Consider the following 24,160-nt stretch of genomic DNA (forward strand, 5'->3'; position numbering starts at 1 on the left):
TAAATACATAAATTAGCCGGGTATGGTGATGCGCCTGTAGTCCCAGCTACTCGGGAGGTTGAGGTAGGAGAATTGCTTGAACCCAGGAGGCGGAGGTTGCAGTGAGCTAAGATGGCGCCACTGTACTCCAGCCTGGGTGACAGTGAGACTCTGTCTCAAAAAAAAAAAAGCATTTATGAAACAAAAAATGAGCTTGTCTTTGTGTTTGTCCAAAGGAACTGAAAATTCAGGGCATCCCCAATGAGCCCTCAGATACAGCAAGATTAAAAAAGGATCATGACAGGTCCAAACTTTTGGAAGAGCACATGATATTTTACATATGCCACAAATAAGAAACTGACACAATTGTTGGGGCTATTTCCTTCTTTTCTTTTTCAGGCAACCTGCTGTACTCAGGAAAGTAGCACGCACTTAAGGAAAGTTACTTAGCTGTTTCCCAGCTGGTGGATATTGGCCTTTACTTACATAGTAAACTCTAATGCTGGCTTGGAAACTCCCAATTTTGGGGGCACTGCATCATTCCTGTGGTGCTGGGAAAGAAGGCAGGACAGGGGCCAGATAGCAAAAATCACAGAAGATAGTGTGCTAAGTAGGAACTGCACACCAGGCCAGAAATTTTCTTTTCAGCAATGTTGTTCACAGTGGCGGTTAAATCCTTTGTCCACGGTGGCTCAAGCCTGTAATCCCAGCACTTTGGGAGGCCAAGACAGGTGGATCACGAGGTCAGGAGATCAAGACCATCCTGGCTAACACAGTGAAACCCCGTCTCTACTAAAAAATACAAAAAACTAGCGAGGTGGCGAGCGCCTGTAGTCCCAGCTACTTGGGAGGCTGAGGCAGGAGAATGGCGTGAACCTGGGAGGCGGAGCTTGCAGTGAGCTGAGATCTGGCCACTGCACTCCAGCCTGGGTGACAGAGCGAGACTCCGTCTCAAAAAAAAAAAAAAATCCTTTGTCCAAATTTGGCTCTTGTCCCATCTTGGCATAATAATATGAAAAGCAATAATAACGAGGTGTGGAAATAGTTGCTGCTCTCCTAGATTGGAGACCTCCAGGCTGTTGTTATTTTCAAAGGGTCCACTAATATCCAAGTACTTCTGCCTTTATTGTTTTGTTTTTATTGCAAACTTGGAACTCATTGGACCCCGCTCCTTCATCTTTTTGTGGATCAACCTCTTTTCCTCTACCTCTTAGTGCTGGAGTGTCCCAGTTCATAACTGCTTTCTTTTTTTTTTTTTTTTTGAGACAGAGTCTTGCTCTGTTGCCCAGGCTGGAGTGCAGAGATGTGATCTTGGCTCACTGCGACCTCCACCTCCCAGGTTCAAGCAATTCTCCTGCCTCAGCCTCCTGAATAGCTGGGATTATAGGTGCCTGCCGCCACACCTGGCTATTTTTTTTCTGTATTTTTAGTAGTGGTGGGGTTTCACCATGTTGGCCAGGCTGTTTCTTGAACTCCTAACCTCATGATCAACCGCCTCAGCCTCCCAAAGTGCCGGGATTACAGGCGTGAGCCACCGTGCCCAGCCATTTCATCACTTTAAATGTCATTCTAATATATTTGGGATTAAATCTGTTATGTTAACATTTGTTTTCTACTTGTCTTACTGTTCTGTTACTTTCCTCTTCTTTCTTACCTTATTTTGGATTTTTTAATGATTGTAATTTCTCTATTAACTTGATAGTTATACATTCTTTTAGTGGTTAACCTAGAGATTACATCATGAATTCTAGACTTAAAACATCTAAATCAGTTACCCTGTTCGCAAACAATGACACTTTAATTTCCTTCATTCTCCCTCCACCCAGGTCTTTTGCTTTTTAAATTCATGTATTTTAAATCCCAGAAGACATTGTTTTGATTGTTTCACGTGGTTAACTTCCATTCAGATTTGCACACAAGGGTAAATCCTTTATGTTACGCATTATTTAATTTCTACTTCCAAACTTCAAACTATTTTCACTTTCTGGTGGTGACAAATTCTCACAGATTTTGTCTGAAGTCACCTTTATTTTCACTTGCTGGATAGGCAGCCTCTAAGATGATTTCCAAAGAAGGCCAGTACTACAGTGAGGAGAGTGAGGCATTTGTCTGGAGTGCCAAAAACTCAGAAATCAAGATAAGTAATGGTTTAACTCAACTTTTTTTTTTTTTTTTGAGATGGAGTCTCACTCTGTTGCCCAGGTTGGAGTGCAATGGTGCAATCTTGGCTCACTGCAACCTCCACCTCCCGGGTTCAAGCAATTCCCCTGCCTCAGCCTCCCAAGTAGCTGGGATTATAGGCACGTGCCACCACACCTGGCTAATTTTTTGTATTTTTAGTAGAGACGGGGTTTCACTATGTTAGTCAAGCTGGTCTTGAATTCCTGACCTCGTGATCTGCCTGCCTCAGCCTCCCAAAGTGCTGGGATTATAGGTGTGAGCCACTGCACCTGGCCAACACAACTTTTTCTTTTTTTTTTTTTTAGACAGATTCTCACTCTGTTGCCCAGGCTGGAGTGCAGTGGCACTATCTCGGTTCACTGCAACCTCCCCCTCCTGGGTTCAAGCGATCCTCTTGCCTCAGCCTCCCGAGTAGCTGGGACTACAAGCAGGAGCCACCCTGTGTGGCTAATTTTGAGAGGTGAAGCTAGCTGGACTTCCTGGGTCAAGTGGGGACTTGGAGAACTTTTCTGTCTAGCGAAAGGATTGTAAACACACCAATCAGCACTCTGTATCTAGCTAAAGGTTTGTAAATGCACCAATCAGCCCTCCGTAAAAACGCACCAATCAGCGCTGTGTGTAGCTAAAGGTTTGTAAATGCACCAATCAGCACTCTGTAAAAACAGACCAATCAGCACTCTGTAAAATGGGCTAATCAGTGCTCTGTAAAAGACCAACCAGCAGGATGTGGGCGGGGCCAAATAAGGGAATAAATGCTGGCCACGGGAGCCAGCAGCCCCAACCCATTTGGGTCCTCTTCTCTGCTGTGGAAGTTTTGTTCTTTTGCTCTTTGCACTAAACCTTGGTGCTGCTTACTTTTTGGGTCTGCACTACCTTTATGAGCTGTAACACTCATGACAAAGGTCTGCATCTTCACTCCTGAAGTCAGCGAGACCACAAACCCACTGGGAAGAAGGAACAACTCCGGACTCGCCACCTTTAAGAGCTGTAACACTCACTGCCAAGGTCTGTGGCTTCACTCCTGAAGTCAGCATAGACCATGAACCCAACAGAAGGAAGAAACTCTGGACACATCTGAACATCTGAAGGGACAAACTCCGGACACACCATCTTTAATAACTGTAACACTCACCGCTAGAGTCCTCAGCTTCATTCTTGAAGTCAGCGAGACCAAGAACACACTGAAAGGAACCAATTCCGGATGCAATTTTTGTGTTTTTAGTGGAGACGGCATTTCACCATGTTGGCCAGGCTGTCTCGAACTCTTGACTCCGAGATCAGCCTGCCTCGGCCTCCCAAAGTACTGGCATTACAGGTGTGAGCCATCCCACCTGGCCACAGCATTTTTAAAAAGCAAAATGAACACAAGACTTTGATTTTGGGGCAGATGGAGTAGTTGTATTTTTCCTTATTTCTCCCACTAAGTACAATTTAAAACTCTGGATATGATCTGGAAAACAAAATTGGCCGGGCACAGTGGCTCACGCCTGTAATCCCATCACTTTGGGAGGGCGAGGTGGGCGGGTCACTTTAGGTCAGGAGTTTGAGATCAGCCTGGTCAACATGGTGAAACCCTGCTTCTACAAAAAAACAAGGCGGGCGTGGTGGCGGGCGTCTGTAATCTCAGCTACTTGGGAGGCTGAGGCAGGAGAATCCCTTGAACCCTGGAGGTGGAGGTTGCAGTGAGCCAAGATCGCACCCCTGCACTCCAGCCTGAGGAACAGAGTGAGAAAAGAAAAAAACAAAAAACAAAAACCCGAAAGTTTGAGAGAAAAAAGCAAACTGACTATAGGCATCTCAGAAACTGAAGAACAACACAGTGGCAAACTCCCTGAATTTTCTTTTTACATGTCACAGACTTTGAGTTAAAGAAGCCAGGCAAGCCAGCAATGCCAATGAGCATAGGAAAAAACAAAACTCTTAAGGAAAGCCTGCTCTTTAGCCAAAGGCTCAGGAAAGGGGCTGTCTAGCAAAACAAAACTTTTAGACAAAAGTCACAGTATTGAGGCTAAATACCATGGAAAGATATGTGAACCCACCTGCATCCATGTCAGAAAGACTGTGGTGGCCAGCATAGGGGCTCCTACCTGTAATCCAGCACTTTGGGAGGCTGAGGCCAGCGAGTTGCCTGTGCTCAAGAGTTCAAGACCAGCTTGGCCCACGTGGTAAAATCCCATCTCTTCTAAAAACACAAAAATTAGCCGGGTGTGGTGGCGCGCCTGTAATCCCAGCTACTTAGGAGGCTGAGGTGGGAAAATCACCTGAGCGCAGGGAGGTTGAGGCTGCAGTAAGTCAGTGCACTTCAGCCTGGGTGACAGAGCGAGAACTGTTGTGGTGAGGAGCCTAAGCATCTGCCCTGTTCAGGCTATAATGAGGCACCTCAATTCCCACCTTTTTAGGGTGGTGTCAGAGGCCAAGTCTCAGTCAGAGCTCAGACTTTCATCCACACCCAGCAGTAACAAGGTTCTCCTTTCTCTTCTCCTAAGGTAATGTCAGAGGAGGCGTGATGGAGAGTCAAGACTCTCACCATTATCCGGCAGGAATAGGACTATCTTCACTTCCAGTGTTGATGCAGACCATGAGGGGAGCCAGAACTCCTGCTCCTCCCCAGTAATAACCGGGTGCAACCTCCTCTTTGGGTGTCAATGGAGGTCAGTTGGGGAACTTGGACTTCTGCCTCCATCCAGCAGTAACGAGCTGGCACCCCACCTCCTTCCTCTATGGGAGCAGTGTCATAAAAAGCCAGGTAAAACAGATGGTTCAAAGAAAACTCAGAGTCTCATAACTTCTGAAAATATACAAGTTTCAATTTTTAAAATCACTCATACTTCAAAGCAAAAATCAGGAAACTCTCAAACTAAACGTAAAAGACAATAAATAGATACCAACACTGAGATAAAAGAGATGTTGTAATTAGTAGACAAAAACCATGATAAAAGCCATGATTAAAAATACTTCAAGGAGCAATTATGAACATGCTTGAAACAAATATATATATATATTTTTTGAGAAGGAGTCTCTCTCTGTCGCCTAGGCTGGAGTGCAGTGGCGCAATCTCAGCTCACTGAAAACTTCGCCTCCCTGGTTCACGCCATTCTCCCGCCTCAGCCTCCTGAGTAGCTGGGACTACAGGCAACTGCCACCATGCCCGGCTGATTTTGTTTTTGTATTTTTAGTGGAGACGGGTTTCACCATGTTAACCAGGATGGTCTTGATCTCCTGACCTTGTGATTCACCCGCCTCAGCCTCCCAAAGTGCTGGGATTGCAAGCATGAGCCACTGTGCCAGGCCGAAACAATTTTTTTTAAGCCTCACTAAAGTAACAGACGATATAAAGAAGAAGCAAATGGAAATTTTAGAACTGAAAATTCAATAACTGAAATTAAAAGTTCAGTGGATGAGCTGAACAGAATACTAGAGAATACAGAGAATCAGTGAAGTGGAAAACAAAAGAATCAAAACAACGCAATTTAAAGAGCAGAGAAAAAATTGACTGAAAAAAATAAGTAGAGCATCAGGAATCTATGCGGCTGTAATGGAAGATTTAACATTCGTGTTCTCAGAAAACCTGAAGGAGAGGAGAAAGAGTGAGGCTGAGAAAGTACTTAAGGAAATAATGGTTGAAACATCCCAAATTTGGTAAGATTTGGTACAGATTCAAGATGCTGACCAAACTCTAGAAAGTATAAACTAAAATAAATCAACCCCAATAATCATAATTAAGTTTATAAAAATTAGAGGCAAAAAAATTTTTGAAAGCATTCAGAAAAAGAAAGAAAACCCAAAACCTTGCCTACAGGGAAAAACAATTCAAGTGACAGCAAACCTCTGATCAGAAACCACAGAGGCCAGAAGGAAGTGGCACAATATTTTTTTATGTTGCTGCTGCTCAATTCTCAACCTCCTGTTGAGATTCCAAATACCCATTTATTAGACTTTCTTGTTGTATACTCTATGTCGTTTCCCATCTGTTCTGTATTTCCCATCTATTGTTTTTCTCCTTGGTTCCTCATGGACATTTTCTTCTGATTTTTCTTCCAGTTCACTAATTCTCTTCAGCTGTGCTAATCTTCTGTTGAACTCATTGAGTTGTTGATTTGGCTGCTATATGTTTTATTTATTATTATTTTGAGGGAGAGTCTCACTTTGTCACCCATGCTGGAGTACAGTGACGCAGTCTCAGCTCACTGCAGCCTCTGCCTCCCAGGTTCAAGCAATTCTCCTGCCTCAGCCTCCCAAGTAGCTGGGATTACATGCACCCACAACCACACCCAGCTAAGTTTTGTATTTTTAGTAGAGACGGGGTTTCACCATGTTGTCCAGGCTAGTCTCAAACTCCTGACCTCAAGTGATCCACCTGCCTCGGCCTCCCAAAATGCTGGGATTACAGGTGTGAGCCACTGTGCCTGGCCATGGCTGCTTTATGTTTCAGTTATTTTTGCTTCTTTATTATCATTACTAATTTTCTATGAGTTTCTCAATCTTGTTTTTTATTTTCTTATTCATATTGAATGTATTTCACAGGCTATGTTTCAGTATCTAGAGAATGTTTCTTTGTTGCTTCTCTCAGTGTTTCTTCATGTTGTTCTATTGTCTCAATTATCTAATCTTTTTTTTAAATTGAATGCTGGATACTGTATGTGAAATTTTTTACAAATAATTTGAGGCCTGCAATAATTTTATCTTTCTCTATAGAAGATTTTTGCTTTTGGTTGGCAGCTAGCGGTATTGGCAATTGGGAAAACCTTAATTCAATTTTAGAAATGGAGATAATTGGGCTGGGCGAAGTGGCTCACGCTTGTAATCCCTGCACTTTGGAAGGCCGAGTGGGCGGATCACCTGAGGTCAGGAGTTTGAGATCAGCCTGACCAACATGCAGAAACCCCGTCTCTACTAAAAATACAAAAATTAGCCAGGCGTGATGACACTTGCCTGTAGTCCCAGCTTCTCAGGAGGCTGAGGCAGGAGAATCGCTTGATCTCAGGAGGTGGAGGTTGCAGTGAGCCAAGATTGCGCCACTGCACTCCAGCCTGGGTAACAGAGCGAAACTCTGTCTTAAAAAAAAAAAAAAAAGAAATGGAGATAATTTGAAGATTAACTTACTTCCTTTTGAGGACTAGTTTATTACCCGTTCTCCTTTATTCCTAGAGTGTAGCACCTTAGGCTTTTAACCCACATCCAAGGCCTCCTCTTTATTAAGATTGTTTGGAGCTGGGCGCAGTGGCTCACACCTGTAATACCAGCACTTTGGGAGGCTGAGGTGGGCGTATTACCTGAGGTTGGTAGTTCGAGACTAGCCTGACAAACGTGGAGAAACCCTGTCTCTACTAAAAATACAAAATTAGCCAGGCATGATGGTGCATGCCGTAATCCCAGCTACTTGGGAGGCTGAGGCAGGAGAATAGCTTGAACCCGGGAGGCAGAGGTTGTGGTGAGCTGAGATCGCCCCATTGCACTACAGCCTGGGCAACAAGAACAAAATTCTGTCTCAAAAAAAAAAAAAGGAAAAAAGGTTGTTTGGATTTATTCTCATTGTTCATTTCTGAGATGTTATCACTAAAGACTCCTTTAAATATTCCATTTTTGTGTAAGTTGGTAATCAATGTTTTGTCCTTAATTGGGTCAGACAGAGTTAAAAGGGAAGCAGTGCCCATGCTCATGGCTACTTTGATAATGATAGTGATCAATGAGTTTCAAAAGGCTAGGAGAAAACCAGGGAGAGATAGTGAGGAAGCATGAGTTTAGTCAGGCTCCCTCCCTTATCATCTCTTGTGTGTAAACTTTAGAGTCCAAAGCATTATTTTTAGTGATGAAGGTAACACTTTCTTATATGTTCATTGGGTTCTTCTGAATCTTTTAAGCTCCTGTTGTTTTCTTTGAGGGCCAAGCAGAGTCCTGGCCAAAAAATAACATTATAGTGGTGAAGATAGAGACATTGAGGATTGTATTGATAACCTGTGATAGGGAGATCTGGATGGCATTAGTGCAGACCCTTGATTTGAATACACTTCTAATCAAATAATTTGTGTTTTCCTGAAATAGAGATTACTAATAATATCACTTAATAAGATGACATTAGTTACATGAAAACAGACAAGGTAGCCATATCAACACATTTAGAATCTTTATTGAAAAAATAAGAATAGCAGAATAGGACATGGAATTAATTGAAAAATAAAGAATACATAGAATGATAAAATCCAGCACTCTCATGGCTCTGTGGCTCTGACTCAAAAAATATTTTTAAAAAATTCAGCATGCTTTCTCTCAGCACTAAGCAGTGCAGTTTAGGACATGGTTTTGGCAAATTGTTGGTATTGGTTTGTCGTGAAGGATTCATGCATAGGGCTTAAGAAAACTTCCTCTTACACAGTACTAAAGTGGCCTGTTAATGTGTCTCTCTCCCCTAGATTAGAATTTTTTTGAGGAAACTGAGACTATATCTTCTCTGTGGTCTCCTAGAGGTCATCAGGGTCACTTCCATGTTGGAGGTTCCTGGTATATTAAAAAATCAAGAAATCGGCCGGTTGCGTTGGCTCAGGCCTGTAATCACAGCACTTTCGGAGGCCGAGGCAGGCGGATCACGAGGTCAGGAGATTGAGACTATCCTGGCTAACACGTGAATCCCTGTCTCTACTAAAAATACAAAAATTAGCCGGGCTTGGTGGCAGGCGCCTGTACTCCCAGCTACTCTGGAGGCTGAGGCAGGAGAATCACGTGAACCTGGGAGGCAGAGCTTGCAGTGAGCCGAGTCTCCAGCCTGGGAGACTGAGCGAGGCTCCATTTCCAAAAAAAAAATCAAGAAATCCCAAGTTTCCAAAAATTGTAGCCGATTTTAAATAGTTACATTTAACAAATTTCTACTTTTTCACAAATCAAAATATAATACAATATAATAATGGTTTTCAAAAGCTAAGTTTCGGAATTCTAAGAAAGAACATGTTAATAATTCATTGTGCCCTAGGGGGACAAAAGTTTAAAGTTGAAGAATTAGCATCTTTCAGTCCTGTCACTGTAGCTCTGTCTGTGAGGCCTTCCACATATAAGAAGTGACAAGTCAAATGTGCCTGCCATCTCCCTCAGTCCAAATTCTTGTTTTGGCCCTGGTCTTATTCATCTTTGTACCACAAGCCTAGTACAGTGGTTGCTTCATGGTGGACACTCAACAGATGTTTGTTGACATTTGTTTTTAAACTAAACTGTTTTAAATATGGTTCATTTGACTTCTGAAAGTCAAAATACCAGAAAATGAGTTTGCTATTCAGTTTCTAGAACTCCTAAAGCACTATTTTACACATAATTTTCAGGCTTTGCCAAACTGTTACTAAACTTACAATGGATGATTGTCTTTCATGCTTTCCCAACACGATTCAAATTTCTGGCATGGAAAAATCTAAGCATAAAGGATGTGTGTGTGGAGGGGGAGGGAAGGCAGTAAATACAGGAAATCTATACCTCAACTCCTGACCCCATGAACCCATTTTATTAGCGATAAAACCAAGGGTTGACTCATTGAGGGGCTTTCTAGAGTCATCTCAGGTGTATGCTAGACAGGAAAGTCCTAGAAAGTTCTAGAAACATCCCAGTCTGTGGAAAGCAGCACCACCTCCTCGTGACTGAATTTAGAACGACAGAATTGATCAATTCTCTTAGCACTCTATGAGCCAGGGTCGACACTCAACCACAGTCTAATGGAACCCGGTGTGCTGCTGCCCTCTAGTGGCTCTTCTGCCTGTGCAGGACCCACTGCTTTTCTCCCAACGTGAGGGGGCAGCAAAACTTCCAGGTTATCAAACGCTGAAATCCGCTGGGATGCTCTAACCAGCCAAGACCATGGTCTTCCCCTCAAGGCATCCGAGATCATCAAGTAGTGCAGGAGTCATCAGGCCCAACACTGGGATTTGGTCCTTCAACTGAAATGCAGGATCCCACCGCTAGTCCTCTTCAGTGCCATTCCCTGCTTTCAAAGATGCAAAACCAAGGGGAGGAGGACTGAGGACAGAATGGATCTGCGAGCAGGAACCCAAAGCCAAACTGTCTTTCTCCCCCCTCCCCCCACCTCGCAAATGAATTTAGGTTACTATTGGGAGGGAGCGCGTGTGGCAGTAGTGTCTCTAGTGGACAAAAGGTCCGTTGTAGTTTGATTCACTCTTCAATTCTCCTGGTTTGTTGTTTATATTTCCCAACCAAGGCTTCCTGTCCTCTCCGTTTTCTTTTTTCCACATTGTTTTTCTCCCTAGATTCACTTGCTCAGATAGCTCCTAGATCCTGTGCCCTCATCATCTTTTCCAAGGCCATCAGGACTCATGCAGGCTTTTTTTTTTGATACGGAGTCTGGCTCTGTAGTCCAGGCTGGAGTGCAGTGGGGTGATCTCGGCTCACTGCAACCTTCGCCTCCCGGATTCAAGTGATTCTCCTGCCTCAGCCTCCTGAATAGCTGGGATTGCAGGCGCATGCCACCACGCCTGGCTAATTTTTGTATTTTTACTAGAGACGGGGTTTCACCATGTTGGTCAGGCTGGTCTCGAACTCCTGACCTCGTGATCCACCCACCTCGGTCTCCCAAAGTGCTGGGATTACACTTGTGTTCCTGGTTGCTCGTTGAGGACAGAGGAGTTGGTGGGGCGGGTGGTGGTGGGGAGGCTCATTGGGGGAACTGGCCCTTGATCCTGGGTATTTTGGCTTTGTTGGCCAAGGGGTGTGTGGTGGGGTTGTCTGTGGTCGGGGTTTGAGGGCTTCTGGGAGGGGGAAGCCGGCCAAGGGTAGAGAACTGCCAGAAGTCATAATTGCCGACATAGGCTGGGCTGTGGAAAAATTCGGCAGACAGACAACAGCCCGCACACTGTGCTTAGCCCTGAAATGCCTCTACTGGGTCCTCCTAACATTTAGTCTGAGTGTGCCAGGACGCCTTTCTGAAGCCTTCCTGTTGCTCTCCCTGCCATCTCTACTGTTCTCCTGCTTCTTGATGCTTTGGATCAAATAATCGGGCTGGAGAAGAGCAAGTGGTAGGGGACAGACGTCTGATTCTGGCCTATTCTGCAGTCATCCTAGCATGGGTTTAGAAAATGACATTTTTCTGTTTGCAGGCAGGGTAGCGCCCCCCCACCCCCCCGCCCGCCACAAACACACACACACAAAGTAAAATGAAAAATAAAAAATAAAAAAGATATGAATTGACATGTACAAAAGAGATCAAAATGTCTATTTAAATATTTTACTTCTTTGTGGGAGAGCATTAAGAAAAAATATTTATAAACTTTCAAGATGAAATGTTGAGAGTTTTTCTTTTGTGTTTTTCTTATCTAAAAGTTGTGATCATAAATAAACATTCTCAAAATATCCTAAAAACAAAATATATCTTGAATATTTACATGTTTTATTAAGGAATCTAGATTCATTTCTTTTTTTTTTTCTTTTCTTTTTTTGTTTTTTTTTGAGGCATACTCTTGCTCTGTCATCCAGGCTGGAGTGCAGTGGCGGGATGTCGGCTCACTGCAAGTTCTGCCTCCTGGGTTCACGCCATTCTCCTGCCTCAGCCTCCAGAGTAGCTGGGAGCCCGCCACCACGCCCGGCTAATTTTTTTGCATTTTTAGTAGAGACGGGGTTTCACCGTGTTAGCCAGGATGATCTCAATCTCCTGACCTCGTGATCTGCCCACCTCAGCCTCCGAAAGTGCTGGGATTACAGGCGTGAGCCACCGCCCCTGGCCTAGATTCATTTCTTTAAGAATATTATTTTTAAAAAGGATGTAATAAGTTTGTAGACATAAAACTGAATGTGATATCACTCTTATATTTCCTTTTCTGGTTTTTAGGAAAAGAAACAGCACACTCAAATAGTTTAAGCATATAGAGATTTATTAGGGGTTAAAGATAACTTAAAATTTGATGGAAAGGTGAAGGCAGATTTTCAACTGAACTTCAGGAACGGCTCTCAGAACCAAACTGCAAACTGGCTCCCTAAGGGTGAAACAGTCGGAAATTAGAAAACACTGAATCAGGTAAGTATCACTCCAGCTGCCCTTTTTGAACTCTCATGCATGTTGGCTGTTGTGTTGGGTATACATAGGGCAAGGAGACATTCCCAGAGTTGAGAGAGGCCAAAACACTGAGACCCACCTGCCTAAGAATCAGTGACTGAAATTGCCAAGATGCTGCAGTTCCTTCAAGAAGACACAGATGCTGCAGCCCAATGGGGCTTACATTAGCTAAAAACCAGCACTTAGGGAGGTGTAGACACATGTCCAGAGTGCCTTGGAGAGCACAGGCCACCCCTGAAGCTGTGAAGAAAGCCTAAATACATGGTGGAACCAGGAAAGGAAAGGAACCCCAGACTTGCTCCTGGCTCACAGTACTGCCCTCTTCCCTATGCGGAGACACCCCAGTGAGGGCCCTCATATTGCCCTGTGGACTTCACGGGGACTAAACCCTTCAGACCTAAGAGCTTCTAGGGCTCAGTTATTGGAAATATTTTCAATTTTATTCTTCTTCTGAATGACTTAAAGATTTTTCAATTAGAAAAACTCTCTTCATGAATGACATGTACTAATGTACTAAAGAACTTTGCTTCTAGATCGATTTAGAATTGTCACACTTCTACTACTGATTACTATCGTAATCTACTGGATTACAGGCGTGAGCCACTGCGCCCGGCCTTTTTTTTTTTTTTTTTTGAGGTGGAGTCTTGTCCTGTCGCCCACGCTAGAGTGCAATGGCACTATCTTAGCTCACTGCAACCTCCGCCTCCTGGGTTCAAACGATTCTCCTGCCTCAGCCTCCCGAGTAGCTGGGATTACAGGCACCTGCCACCATGCCCGGCTAATTTTTGTATTTTTAGTAGAGACGGGCTTTCACCATGTTGGCCAGGCTGGTCTGGAACTCCTGACCTCGTGATCTGCTCGCCTCGGCCTCCCAAAGGGCTGGGATTATAGGCATGAGCCACTGCACCCGGCCCAAATGTGCTTTTCAACAAAGGATTGGGAAAAAATAAGTTAGAGTGCAACTGCAAATTCCAAAATGATTAAGCCCTTGGAAATAAAATGGGATACATGATTTGAAAGATATCCAAGAGGTGGCGTGTGTGGTAAGAAGAACTCAGCATTGGGCAGGCTGGTGGCTATAGCATCAGTGCCCAGAAGGAAGGATGTTAAGTAGGAAACAAAAGCCCTTAAAGAAGGGCAGAGTTCCAGGATCCCTGTCCACATGGACAACATGACCCTAGTCTCTCATGTCTGCCAGCTCTTGTGTCTTCTGACTTTTCTTAGTCTCACTCAGCCACGTGGTTTGTAGCACTCACTTCCCTTGAAGGCACTTGAAACTGGGACATCTGTCCACAGACAGGCCTGTCTGGACAGCCTTCCAAAATGCCCATGGCAATGAGAAAGTCTCTGAGTCCCAGTCATTTCCCTGCACATAGAGTAGTTCCCATCTTAGCAAAACTGGGTGTTTTCTGAATATCACTCAGCACATGGAAGCTGTCCAGACTTCTGTCCTGTGCAAGCAGGCAGTAACCTGGGATCTCCGCTCTTGCATGCAGATAAACATACATGTCCTTCAAACCTTCAGGTTCCTAGATGGTGAAACAATACATCTGTGCTGAGAGTGAGAAGGATGTGATAGGCTTCCAGTTTTGTACTTTTATACTTCTGGGTCATCAGAAACCAAAGGTCTGCGTTGGTTTCCCAAAGTGTTGGGATTACAGGCATGATCCACCATGCCCAGCCTCAGTTATTATTTATTTATTTATTTATTTATTTATTTATTTATTTACTTACTTATTTTTTAAGACGGAATCTCGCTCTGTTGCCCAGGCTGGAGTGCAGTGGCAAGATCTTGGCTCACTGCAAGCTCTGCCTCCCAGGTTCACACCATTCTCCTGCCTCAGCCTCCCGAGTAGCTGGGACTACAGGTGCCTGCCACCACACCTGGCTAAGTTTTTTTTTTTTTTGTATTTTTAGTAAAGACAGGGTTTCACCATATTGGCCAGGCTGGTCTTGAACTCCTGACCTCAGGTGATCCGCCCACCTTGGCCTCCCAAAGTGTTGGAATTACAGGCATGAGCCACCGTGCTCGGCCCTACTATTGTTTTTTTAAGCCCTAAATTCAAGGAAAAAGGTCTGGCTTTGAAGAGAGTCACCATGTTCAGTAACCTTTCTGGTCTTCAGATAAGCTCTCCCAATGATCTTGGAGTTTGGCTGTATTCTGAATGGTCTCTTCACTGTGTCTTTGCTCTCTCACTCGGTTTTAAGGTCTGTGAAAGCTGTAGCCAATCCTTCATCTTTGTGTATATGGCTCCCATCACCGCATCTGGCATATGGAAGGATATCAACACATGCTTGTGAAATGTTGAAACTAATCAGACTTTTACAGTAAGAATGATATTTGACAAAAAAAAAAAATCTGTATTTGTATCTGTCAACTTAAAAAAAAAATCACACAATCATTAATTTAGAAACGAGATTTTCTTTCCTTTTTTTTTTTTTTTTTTTTTTTGAGACAGGGTCTCACTCTATCACCCAGGCTGGAGTGCAATGGCACAATCATGGCTCACTGTAGCCTCAGCCTCCCCAGACTCAGGAGATCCTCCCACCTCAGCCTCCTTAGTAGCTGGGACTACAGGCATGTGCCATCATGCCTGGTTAATTTTGGTACTTTTTGTAGAGATGGGGTTTCTCCATATTACTCAGGCTGGTCTCAAACCTCTGGGCTCAGGTGACCCCTCTGCCTCAGTCTCCCAAAATGCTGGGATTACAGGTGTTAGTCACTGTTCCCGGTCAACTTTGTTTCTTTTTTTTTTTTTGGTAGATATGTGGTTTTGCCGTGTTGGCCAGGCTGGTTTTGAACTCCAGGCTGGGTTTGGCACCAAGTGATCTGCCCGCCTTGGCCTCCCAAAGTGCTGGTATTACAGGTGTGAGCCACCATGCCCAGACTTAATTTTATTTTCTTATAAAGTGTTACGGCCTGTAGGGTGGTTATTCTGACAGGCTGGAAAGTGTACTCCCCAGCCAAAGACGGAAGCAGGCACTTTGAGGAAGTGGAGGGTGGAACAGGGATTTATGTTGAATGGGTTGACTAAGTATACATATTCAACAGGTTACAGGAGGTATATAAATATTCATGAATGTGTTCCTAATGCATGTGTACTGAACAAATATGCCTGTTACATATAGTCCTTATTCATTCTATGGTGGAGACAACATTCAAATGTATTACAATTAGGCCATATACGTCAAAAGGTGAAGCAGGGACATGAAGGCACTCAAGTGCGCAGACTCTGTGAACAGTTCCTGTCGGTGGTCTTCTTATTAGAAGAAAGTTACTGAACTCAGTCTCTTGTCCAATCAAAGCTTCAGTTATAGCTTGTGGAACAAGGGCCTCAGTTAGTCACTGTCTGGCAATGGATGAACTGTAATGGTTTTAATAATGCTTATCTCTAGGCCAGTGCTTGATTAGCTGCTAGAGAAAAAGAAAAACATTGTGGTAGTTAGAACATAATTTTTTTTTTGTTTTTAAGTTTAGAGATGTGTGATATTTTTTTTTTTTTTTTTTTTTGAGACTGAGTCTGGCTCTGTCCCCCAGGCTGGAGTGCAGTGGCCGGATCTCAGCTCACTGCAAGCTCCGCCTCCCGGGTTTACGCCATTCTCCTGCCTCAGCCTCCAGAGTAGCTAGGACCACAGGCGCCCGCCACCTCGCCCGGCTAGTTTTTTGTATTTTTTAGTAGAGACGGGGTTTCACCGTGTTAGCCAGGATGGTCTCGATCTCCTGACCTTGTGATCCGCCCGTCTCAGCCTCCCAAAGTGCTGGGATTACAGGCTTGAGCCACCGCGCCCGGCAGAGATGTGTGATTTAACCCTTGCCTGGCACAGCTTTAGGTCTCATTTATAATTTGGTGTCTTAATGCTACAAGGAGTCTGTTCTGTCAGTCTCATGATCCCTATTGTAATAATAATGCCAGTCAGTCATGTTTAAACTGCAAAAAGGAGTAGGTGTAAAGAGCTATGTCTGATCTGCTGTCTTGTCATAGCTAGGAACTCAGGTTTCTCTGGGGTCCCCTTGGCCAATAGAGGGTCCATTCAATTGGTTGGAGGCCTTAGGATTTTATTTTTAGTTCTCATACCCCTTGATGTTTTTGCAAACGGAATGTTTGACTCAGATAAAAATGTATTGCAATACAATTTCATTATGGCTATGATATGAGAAGGAAACACAATCCACTTTCAGACAGAATACTCCAAGAAAGTTACCATTTTACATTTGTTCTCATTACGTTGTCTTTGAATCCATGATAAAATCAATAATAATGATATTTGTATTAATAGCAATTGACCAAATTATTTTCTGCTATGCACTGTTGAATATTCACTTTTATATGGAATGCATTCACGAAAGCCACCTTGTAAAATGCGAGCAAATTTCACTTCCATTTCAGAGATGATAAAATAAGATCCAGGTAAATTAAATAACTTGCTGAGGGCCACCATCTGGAAAGGAACACTACAGCTGGCTAACCGAGTCAGCCAGCCGGACAACTTGACTTCTTGTTATTACACATGTACACACACTCTGAAATCCTTCTAACTCAGCAATTCATCAGTAAAAGCCAAAACTGGGCTTGGGAAAGTCCAAGTTAGGAATGTATAACTATCTCTGCCCCACCTCTAATCCAAAACCAAAACCATTCCTTAGGCATCACCCCAAGAATTCCTTTGCTAAGAGACCTGGGTTTCAGAACTACCTACATGATCTGGGGCAATAATCAGCATTCTACAAGCTAGTGTTCCCCAAAAGAGCTTCCTTCCAGAAAGCTAATACTTTTCTTTTCTTTTCTTTTTGTGAGATATTTAATTAATTTATTTATTTTAATTATTTTTTAAATTATACTTTAAGTTCTAGGGTACATGTGTACAACATGCAAGTTTGTTACATATGTATACATGTGCCATGTTGGTTTGCTACACCCATTAACTCGTCATTTACATGACGAGTTATATCTCCTAATGCTATCCCTCCCCCTTTCCCCAACCAACCACAGGCCCCAGTGTGTCATGTTCCCCTTCCTGTGTCCAGGTGTACTCATTGTTCAATTCCCACCTATGAGTGAGAACATGTGGTGTTTGGTTTTCTGTCCTTGCGATAGTTTGCTGAGAATGATGGTTTCCAGCTTCATCCATGTGCCTACAAAGGACATGAACTCATCCGTTTTTATGGCTGCATAGTATTCCATGGTGTATATGTGCCACATTTTCTTAATCCAGCCTATCATTGATGGACATTTGGGTTGTTTCCAAGTCTTTGCTATTGTGAATAGTGCCACAATAAATATATGTGTGCATGTGTCTTTATAGCAGGATGATTTATAATCCTTTGGGTATTTACCCAGTAATGGGATGGTTGGGTCAAATGGTTATTTCTAGTGCTAGATCCTTGAGGAATCACCATACTGTCTTCCACAATGGTTGAACTAGTTTAAAGTCCCACCAACAGTGTAAAAGCGTTCCTATTTCTCCACATCCTCTCCAGCATCTGTTGTTTCCTGACTTTTTAATGATCGCCATTCTAACTGGCGTGAGATGGTATCTCATTGTGGTTTTGATTTCCATTTCTCTGATGGCCAGTGATGATGAGCGTTTTTTCATGTGTCTGTTGGCTGCATAAATGCCTTCTTTTGAGAAGTGTCTGTTCATATACTTTGCCCACTTTTTGATGGGGTTGTTTTTTTCTTCTAAATTTGTTTGAGTTCTTTGTAGATTCTGGATATTAGCCCTTTGTCAGATGAGTAGATTGCAAAAATTTCCTCCCATTCTGTAGGTTGTCTGATCACTCTGATGGTAGTTTCTTTTGCTGTGCAGAAGCTCTTTAGTTTAATGAGATCCCATTTGTCAATTTTGGCTTTTGTTGCCATTGCTTTTGGTGTTTTAGACATGAAGTCCTTGCCCATGCCTATGGCCTGAATGGTATTGCCTAGGTTTTCTTCTAGGGTTTTTATGGTTTTAGGTCTAACGTTTAAGTCTTTAATCTATCTTGAATTAATTTTTGTATAAGGTGTAAGGAAGGGATCCAGTTTCAGCTTTCTACATATGGCTAGCCAGTTTTCCCAGTACCATTTATTAAATAGGGAATCCTTTCCCCATTTCTTGTTTCTCTCAGGTTTGTCAAAGATCAGATGGCTGTAGATGTGTGGTATTATTTCTGAGGGCTCTGTTCTGTTCCATTGGTCTATATCTCTGTTTTGGTACCAGTAACATGCTGTTTTCATCACTGTAGCATTGTAGTATAGTTTGAAGTCAGGTAGCATGATGCCTCCAGCTTTGTTTTTTGCTTAGAATTGTCTTGGCAATGCAGGCTCTCTTTTGGTCCATATGAACTTCAAAGTAGCTTTTTCCAATTCTGTGAAGAAAGTCATTGGTAGCTTGATGGGGATGGCATTGAATCTATAAATTACTTTGGGCAGTATGGCCATTTTCATGATATTGATTCTTCCTATCCATGAGCATGGAATGTTCTTCCATTTGTTTGTGTCCTCTTTTATTTCATTGAGCAGTGGTTTGTAGTTCTCCTTGAAGAGGTTCTTCACATCCCTGATAAGTTGGATTCCTAAGTATTTTATTCTCTTTGAAGCAATTGTGAATGGGAGTTCACTCATGATTTGGCTCTCTCTTTGTTATTGGTATAAGAATGCTTGTGATTTTTGCACATTGATTTTGTATCCTGAGACTTTGCTGAAGTTGCTTATGAGCTTAAGGAGATTTTGGGCTGAGACGCTGGGGTTTTCTAAATATACAATCATGTCATCTGCAAACAGGGACAATTTGACTTCCTCTTTTCCTAATTGAATACCCTTTATTTTTTTCTCCTGCCTGATTGCTCTGGCCAGAACTTCCAACACTATGTTGAATAGGAGTGGTGAGAGAGGGCATCCCTGTCATGTGCCAGTTTTCAAAGGGAATGCTTTGAGTTTTTGCCCATTCAGTATGATATCGGCTGTGGGTTTGTCATAAATAGCTCTTATTGTTTTGAGATACGTCCTATCAATACCGAATTTATTGAGAGTTTTTAGCATGAAGGGCTGTTGAATTTTGTCAAAGGCCTTTTCTTCATCTATTGAGATAATCATGTTTTTGTCTTTGGTTCTGTTTATATGCTGGATTACGTTTATTGATTTGCGTATGTTGAACCAGCTTTGAATCCCAGGGATGAAGCCCAGTTGATCATGGTGGATAAGCTTTTTGATGTGCTGCTGGATTCGGTTTGCCAGTATTTTACTGAGGATTTTTGCATCGATGTTCATCAAGGATATTGGTCCAAAATTCTCTTTTTTTGTTGTGTCTCTGCCAGGCTTTGGTGTCAGGATGATGTTGGCCTCATAAAATAAGTTAGGGAGGATTCCCTCTTTTTCTATTGATTGGAATACTTTCAGAAGGAATGGTACCAACTCCTCCTTGTACCTCTGGTAGAATTCGGCTGTGAATCCGTCTGGTCCTGGACTTTTGGTTGGTAGGCTATTAACTATTGCCTCAATTTCAGAGCCTGATTAGTCTATTCAGGGATTTAACTTCGTCCTGGTTTAGTCTTGGGAGGGTGACTGTGTACAGGAATTTATCCATTTCTTCTATATTTTCTAGTTTATTTGCGTAGAAGTGTTTATAGTATTCTCTGATGGTAGTTTGTATTTCTGTGGGATCGGTGGTGATATCCCCTTTATCATTTTTTATTTGATTCTTCTCTCTTTTCTTCTTTATTAGTCTTGATAGTGGTCTATCAATTTTGTTGATCTTTTCAAAAAACCAGCTCCTGGATTCGTTGATGTTTTGAAGGGTTTTTTGTGTCTCTATCTCCTTCAGTTCTGCTCTGATCTTAGTTATTTCTTGCCTTCTGCTAGCTTTTGAATGTGTTTGCTCTTGCTTCTCTAGTTCTTTTAATTGTGATGTTAGGGTGTCAATTTTAGATCTTTCTTGCTTTCTCTTGTGGGTATTTAGTGCTATAAATTTCCCTCTACACACTGCTTTAAATGTGTCCCAGAGATGCTGGTATGTTGTGCCTTTGTTCTCATTGGTTTCAAAGAACATCTTTATTTCTGCCTTCATTTCGTTATGTACCCAGAAATCATTCAGGAGCAGGTTGTTCAGTTTTCATGTAGTTGAGCGGTTTTGAGTGAGTTTCTTAATCCTGAGTTCTAGTTTGATTGCGCTGTGGTCTGACAGATAGTTTGTTATAATTTCTGTTCTTTTACATTTGCTGAGGAGTGTTTTACTTCCAACTATGTGGTCAGTTTTGGAATAAGTGCGATGCAGTGCTGAGAAGAATGTATATTCTGTTGATTTGGGGTGGAGAGTTCTGTGGATGTCTATTAGGTCCACTTGGTACAGAGCTGAGTTCAAATCCTGGATATCCTTGTTAACTTTCTGTCTCATTGATCTGTCTAATGTTGACAGTGGAGTGTTAAAGTCTCCCATTATTATTGTGTGGGAGTCTAAGTCTCTTTGTAAGTCTCTAAGGACTTGCTTTATGAATCTGGGTGCTCCTGTATTGGGTGCATATTAATTTAAGATAGTTAGCTCTTCTTGTTGAATTGATCCCTCTACCATTATGTAATGGCCTTCTTTGTCTCTTTTGATCTTTGTTGGTTTAAAGTCTGTTTTATCAGAGACTAGGATTGCAACCCCTGCCTTTTTTTGTTTTCCATTTGCTTGGTAGATCTTCCTCCATCCCTTTATTTTGAGCCTATGTGTGTCTCTGCACGTGAGATGGGTCTCCTGAATACAGCATACTGATGGGTCTTGACTCCATCCAATTTGCCAGTCTGTGTCTTTTAATTGGAGCATTTAGCCCATTTACATTTAAGGTTAATATTGTTATGTGTGAATTTGATCCTGTCATTATGATGTTAGCTGGTTATTTTGCTCATTAGTTGATGCAGTTTCTTCCTAGCATCAGTGGTCTTTACATTTTGGCATGTTTTTGCAGTGGCTGGTACCAGTTGTTCCTTTCCATGTTTAGTGCTTCCTTCAGGAGCTCTTGTAAAGCAGGCCTGGTGGTGACAAAATCTCTCAGCATTTGCTTGTCTGTAAATAATTTTTTTTCTCCTTTGCTTATGATGCTTAGTTTGGCTGGATATGAAATTCTGGGTTGAAAATTCTTTTCTTTCAGAATGTTGAATATTGGCCCCCACTCTCTTCTGGCTTGGAGAGTTTCTGCTGAGAGATCCGCTGTTAGTCTGATGGGCTTCCCTTTGTGGATAACCTGACCTTTCTCTCTGGCCGCCCTTAACATTTTTTTCTTCATTTCAACTTTGGTGAATCTGACAATTATGTGTCTTGGAGTTGTTCTTCTCAAGGAGTATCTTTGTGGCATTCTCTGTATTTCCTGAATTTGAATGTTGGCATGCCTTGCTAGGTTGGGGAAGTTCTCCTGGATAATATCCTGCAGAGTGTTTTCTAACTTGGTTCCATTCTCCCCGTCACTTTCAGGTACACCAATCAGACACAGATTTGATCTTTTCACATAGTCCCATATTTCTTGGAGGCTTTGTTCATTTCTTTTTACTCTTTTTTCTCTAAACTTCTCTTCTCACTTCATTTCATTCATTTGATCTTCAATCACTGATACTTTTTCTTCCAGTTGATCGAATCGTTACTGAAGCCTGTGTATTCGTCACGTAGTTCTCGTGCCATGGTTTTCAGCTCCATCAGGTCATTTAAGGACTTCTCTAACTGGTTATTCTAGTTAGCCATTCATCTAATCTTTTTTCAAGGTTTTTAGCTTGTTTGCGATGGGTTCCTCCTTTAGCTCAGAGAAGTTTGATCGTCTGAAGCCTTCTTCTCTCAACTCGTCAAAGTCATTCTCCCTCCAGCTTTGTTCCGTTGCTGGTGAGGAGCTGCATTCCTTTGGAGGGGGAGATGCACTGTGATTTTTAGAATTTTCAGCTTTTCTGCTCTGTTTATTCCCCATCTTTGTGGTTTTATCTACCTTTGGTCTTTGACGATGGTGATGTACAGATGGGGTTTTGGTGTGGATGTCCTTTCTGTTTGTTAGTTTTCCTTCTAACAGTTAGGACCCTCAGCTGCAGGTCTGTTGGAGTTTTCTGGAAGTCCACTCCAGACCCTGTTTGCCTGGGTATCAGCAGTAGAGGCTGCAGAACAGCAAATATTTCTGAACAGCAAATGTTGCTGCCTGATCATTCCTCTGGAAGCTTCGTCTGAAGGCATACCCGGCTGTGTGAGGTGTCAGTCTGCCCCTACTGGGGGGTGCCTCCCAGTTAGGCTACTAGGGGTCAGGGACCCACTTGAGGAGGCAGTCTGTCCGTTCTCAGATCTCAACTTCCGTGCTGGGAGAACCACTACTCTCTTCAAAGCTGTCAGACAGGGACATTTAAATCTGCAGAGGTTTCTGCTACCTTTTGTTCAGCTATGCTCTGCCCCCAGAGGTGGAGTCTACAGAGGCAGGCAGGCCTCATTGAGCTGCAGTGGGTTCCACCTAGTTCGAGCTTCCCGGCCACTTTGTTTACCTACTCAAGCCTCAGCATCAGTGGGCGCCCCTCCCCCAGCCTCGCTGCTGCCTTGCAGTTCAATCTCAGATCGCTGTGCTAGCAATGAGTGAGGCTCCGTGGGTGTGGGACCCTCCGAGTCAGGTGCAGGATGTAATCTCCTGGTGTGCCATTTGCTAAGACCCTTGGAAAGTGCAGTATTAGGGTGGGAGTGACCCAATTTTCCAGGTGCTGTCTGTTACAGCTTCTCGTGGCTAGGAAAGGGAATTCCCTGACCCCTGGAGTTTCCCGGGTGAGGCAATAGCTCGCCCTGTTTTGGCTGTCACTCGCTGGGCTGCACCCACTGTCTGACATGCCCCAGTGAGATGAACCTGGTACCTTAGTTGGAAATGCAGAAATCACCCATCTTCTGTGTTGCTCATGCTGGGAGCTATAGACTGGAGCTGTTGCTATTGGGCCATCTTGGAACCATCAATACTTTTCTTTCCAACTTCTAACCCAATCTATCACCAAAAGGATTTCATTCTAGAAAATTTCATCAAAGGTAATTGATTGGCTTTTATGTTAATAACACCAAGCTATTCTTCTGTTGCAATCAGCTCTGGGCTTCCTGTCACTACCCAGCTTGCCCCTATCTGCTTGGGACTGCCTAATCAGCCAGAAGATCATTAAAAAAATGGCACTCATCTTTTGTCACCTGGAACAGGACAGATGTGAGGCACTTTCAACAACTTGTGCTTGAGGCCTGGGATTTCGTAGAGCATGTTCCAATGTACCAGAGGATTCAAGTCCCTGGCAGCCTGCTTTCTATCCAAAGCTGGGCCACCTCTCTTGGGACCACCAGGACATTGAACTGCTTTCCTATTCCTGTGGACTTCTGAAATGGGCCCACCTGAGACAAGAACCTAGAGTGCATAGCACCTTTAGCCGGGCACAGAACCATCCACCTAGGAACTGATCACTGCAACCCAGGAGGAGACACAGATGCCCCCAGAGATGCCCCCAAGTCACAGCCTCCCTTGAGCCCTGCCAATGCACTCCCTGACTGCCTCACTTGGCTGGATCACCCTGCTCCAGGAACAGACAACTGGAGCCTGAGAAATCTGATGATGGAGACCTACCAAGCATCACCCTCCTCCTGCCTCCAACAGCCACCACCCAATGTTCCAAGTCTTGTTGGCAGTAGAGCCCAGGAGCAGTGACTGAGTTGATGCACACCTGCCTCTGCCACCTGCCTTTGGCCTCCTTTTTCTTTCACTGAGACTCTTCAATGGGTGATCCTGTGCCAAAAGATATTGTTACCATGACACCCCTAGGTTTGCTCAAACACAATGGTAGAGATTGTGCCAGCAGAGAACTTTGTACATGTGTTTTTGCCCATGAGATAAAACTGTGCAAAAATGCAAAATTCTTATCCATGCATGTTTCTGGTTTGGCTGTTGAGGAAGGACAGGGAGCAGAGGAGCTGGTGGCCGGGAGCTTGGCCGGGACAGGTGCATGGCCCTTGGTGTAATAGGGA

At 43.3% G+C, this 24,160-nt stretch overlaps 1 long non-coding RNA gene across 3 annotated transcripts in view; it reads right to left on the reverse strand.

Moving 5' to 3' along the window:
- Positions 1–11,996: 11,996 nt before the first annotated feature.
- Positions 11,997–24,160, reverse strand: part of LOC108586276 — a 44,125-nt gene continuing 31,961 nt past the window's right edge. Inside the window, exon 3 of one of the 3 annotated variants that reach the window (XR_001903363.3) lies at positions 11,997–12,119. This is a non-coding gene — a long non-coding RNA (uncharacterized LOC108586276). Of the gene's footprint in view, positions 12,120–14,156; positions 14,466–22,857; positions 23,167–24,160 lie in introns of those variants that run through there. The other 2 variants (XR_002522534.2, XR_004183709.1) reach the window with 2 other exon arrangements.

Source organism: Papio anubis, chromosome 5, assembly GCF_008728515.1.
Source record: "Papio anubis isolate 15944 chromosome 5, Panubis1.0, whole genome shotgun sequence".
Lineage (NCBI taxonomy): Eukaryota > Metazoa > Chordata > Mammalia > Primates > Cercopithecidae > Papio > Papio anubis.